Source organism: Pteropus vampyrus, unplaced genomic scaffold (assembly GCF_000151845.1).
Source record: "Pteropus vampyrus isolate Shadow unplaced genomic scaffold, Pvam_2.0 Scaffold626, whole genome shotgun sequence".
In the NCBI taxonomy this organism is placed as follows: Eukaryota; Metazoa; Chordata; class Mammalia; order Chiroptera; family Pteropodidae; genus Pteropus; species Pteropus vampyrus.
In genome coordinates this window covers 146,240-149,632 of record NW_011889407.1, presented here as the reverse complement: position 1 = coordinate 149,632, position 3,393 = coordinate 146,240, and positions in this window count along the sequence as shown.

Sequence of the window (3,393 nt, the reverse complement as noted above, 5' to 3'; positions counted from 1 at the left end):
GACTGAGCACAGAAGGGGGACGACGGCTGTCATGGCTGCGTCCCCTCCCCCCCAGGCCACACTGTGCCCACCAGGTGGGAGCTCCCAGCCTCGCAGGGCACCGTGTGAGACCCTGCTTCAGCTCCCCTGCGCCCAGCAGCTGGCGAAGCCGAGGGGTCCAAGGACAAAGGGCGGCTCCTGGGGACGCCCTGCAGAGGACCCAGTTTCGCCACTGGAGTCAGTGGCAGCACAACTACAGGCCCCACAGACCTCGCCGTGGACACTCCCATTTACAGGTGCCACCGAGTCCCCCCCAGTCCCAGTCACCCCACTCCCGAGTCCCCCACTCCCCCCCCAGCCCCCACCAGAGCGGCTCAGGCCTCTGTGGCTCCTTGAGCGCAAGCGCCAGCGAGGCCCCCACTCGGCCCCCCGCCCCTGCTCATCCCGCTGTCCGGAAACCCATCTCAAAGGCAAACGTTTTGAAATCTCCAGCTCACATTTTGATGAGTCAGGCGTTAGCAGTTGGGTACCGAACCCATACAGAATCAAGCTTTATCAATCAGCACCGTTTTTTAAATCTAGTCCAGTGAAATGTAAAAATTGTCCACCACACGACTTTTTACTGAAGCAGTCGACGAGAAAAGCGTTTACTTCTAAGACCCGCTTCGCCCGTCTCCCTCTTTGCCAATGATACCTTAGAACATCGTAAACGGCGAGGGCTGTGAAATGCCACGCAGAAAGGCCACCTGTGCCCGGACCCGCATCATCGACTTAAACGGGGAGGAAAACACACCGAAGGTTTCTTGAACCTGCAAACCGCACAGTTTTGTGTTTGGGATGTAACGATTTCCGGTCACTGAAATAGTGCAAGTGCGTCAGCTGAGTTCGCGTGACCTAGCACACAGGTGACAAAGCTAATCCATACGAAGTGGCATAAGCGTGTGCCCGCTATGTGGTGAGCACAACATTCATATGTGCCTAGAAAGTTCACGGGGGGCGGGAGACATACACGCGGAGGTGCCGGCTGGTGCCAAGTGGCAGCGGTCTTTTGGGGTGGAAAAGGGAGAATTGATTCCTGTGCACTTGTCGGTCACGCCACGCCAGCGGCGCGAATGTCACTCAATGCTCTGTCACTGCTCTTCATAAAAACAACAGAACCACATTCACGACACGTTGTCTTAAGAGCTTAAAACCCAAAAACGTAAAGAGTCTTATGTAGCCACGATTTTATTCTCTATTCTAAATATCACTGGCTTCTCAAGTCGTTTCCACCTCTGCGGCACGAAAGGCCGTTTTAAACTATCTCGCTGTCTTGCGAGTTGTCCCGAGAACGAGGATGCATATGTGGTGACAGGAAGAAATCTCACTATGGGAGGTGAACGCACAGTGTAAATATATACATGCCTCATCGTTAGTTAAGGATTTCGTTAACCAATGTCACCATAAAAAAAAAAATGGATGGCGACACGATCACAAACATCCAGTTTCTAGAGGGAGAAGGGAAGGGCGAGACCATCGAATCATTACAACTTCATTTCATAGGCTCGAAAGGTAACAGTCACCGCTGAAGAGAAAGAAACCCTCGCCCACCAACGACGGACACAGGACAGGGACTCAGCGCGTTCACGCGGATTTATTGTTCATGCACACCAGAAACACTTTACACACCTTCATCTGTCCTCTGTGTAAGGGGTAAATGGCCGAGATCGCCTTCTGGGCTTTTCCAGGGCTGTGTCTGGAGTGCTCAGGGACGTGTTTTCGAGGGGAGCTGGGCCTGTTCGGAGCCCAGAGGGAGCAGGTTTCAGAGGCGCCTGTCTGCGTGTGGCCCGAGCAACCCCAGGCCCCTTCCTCAGGTCGTCCGGTGCAGGGCGGCCGTTCAGCTGGGTGGCCCGCTGACCAGCAGGCGTGGCTGAAGGGACAGATTTCACAGGCGGCCACACCGTCCACCTGCTGCAATAATTTAACCCTTAAGGTATGTGCAGTGTTTAAGGACTTTAAAAACAGTGCCAGCAAAAGTCACCAGGGTCACGGCCGAGGTTGCTTTGGGCAGCGTACAGGACCTCCTGTCACTATGCACCCCGCCGACTAGGACGGCCCTCTCCTAAAGCATTTCACCTCAAGACGCGAAACATTTAAAGTCTTTTTTTAAAGCTCACAGTTCTTCGCTGAGTTTTCAAAGCTTCAGACAGTCGTAGATGACGCTATGTGAAGATTTTATGTGGAATAAAACGTGCTCGTGTTCTGAAAACTGACCGTGATACTTCAAAGACCCAGAGTAAAAACGCCGAGGAAACGCTCAGCCTCACATCGACCCCAAACGGTGGGTTCCCCCCCCCCCCCCCCCCGCCCAGGAGCGGCCGGCAAGCGTCCCCTTCTGTCCCCTTCTCTCGAGTCCGGTGCTCGCCCTTCCTGCCTCCCAGGGGGAGCCCGCTTCTCAGCCGTTGATCCTGTCCCCAGATCCTGTCACCGGAGGCGCACCTCGTCGGAGCGCTGGCATCTGTGCACAGCCACCGCTCACACCTGGTTCTGAATAAGCCCGAGCCGGGCAGCCACGTACGCCAGTCTGAAGTCTGGGTGCGCCCAAGGTCACGGCCTCGGGAGCTCTGGGGGGAGACAGCGGAGGAAGTTGGGGTGGCTTACATCCCTAACGTGCGTGGCAACATTCGTCCCTCGTACCCGTGAGCAAGACGATCTCGGTTTTATGAAGTGAAATTTCAGGTAAGCTGTGAAGTCACTGCCAGCTTAGACGCAAGAGGCAGAGGCCACAGTGGGCAGACGTGGGCCAGCAGCGCGGGGCCGACCCCTCGCTTTGTGTTCTAAAAACATCTCGCAGTAAAAAACGAGTGACTCAGAAGACAGATCGCCCCTGTGAACAGTGCGTTGGGGACCCCCCCAGCTACAGCCGGACGCTGACTGGTGACCGGGGCCGCCTGGGGGCGACCGGGAGCGGAGACGGCCCCCGTCCAGCCTCGGCGTGTCCGAAGCATCGCGAGCCCTGGACACAAGTGGGTTTAGCTTTTCAGAAACGTCCAAGGCCTCGCCTCGCCGTGCCGGGGCTGGGCGTCGTCGGTGTCACTCGGTGTCCGTGTCGCTCTCCGTGGGCCTGAGAACCTCTCACAGAACCATCAGGAGGAAAACGAGCCTCGTGCTGTGGGCTGTGACATGACCTCACCGCTACGGAACCTGAGACGTGACCCAGGACGGGACGAAACGGGCCTGGACGAGTGGAAAGATGCTGAGTGTCGAGCATCGGCGACCGCTTAAAGGCATCTGGTGACGACATCTTAGAACAGAAGGGTGCTTCAAACAAACCCTCAGAAGAACACCGAAGACCTGGGGCATCGTCTTCACAAATGACCAAACGTCTGTGGCTTCGACCTACTGCCGAGCAGCGCGACCGGCATTCAGTAAAAC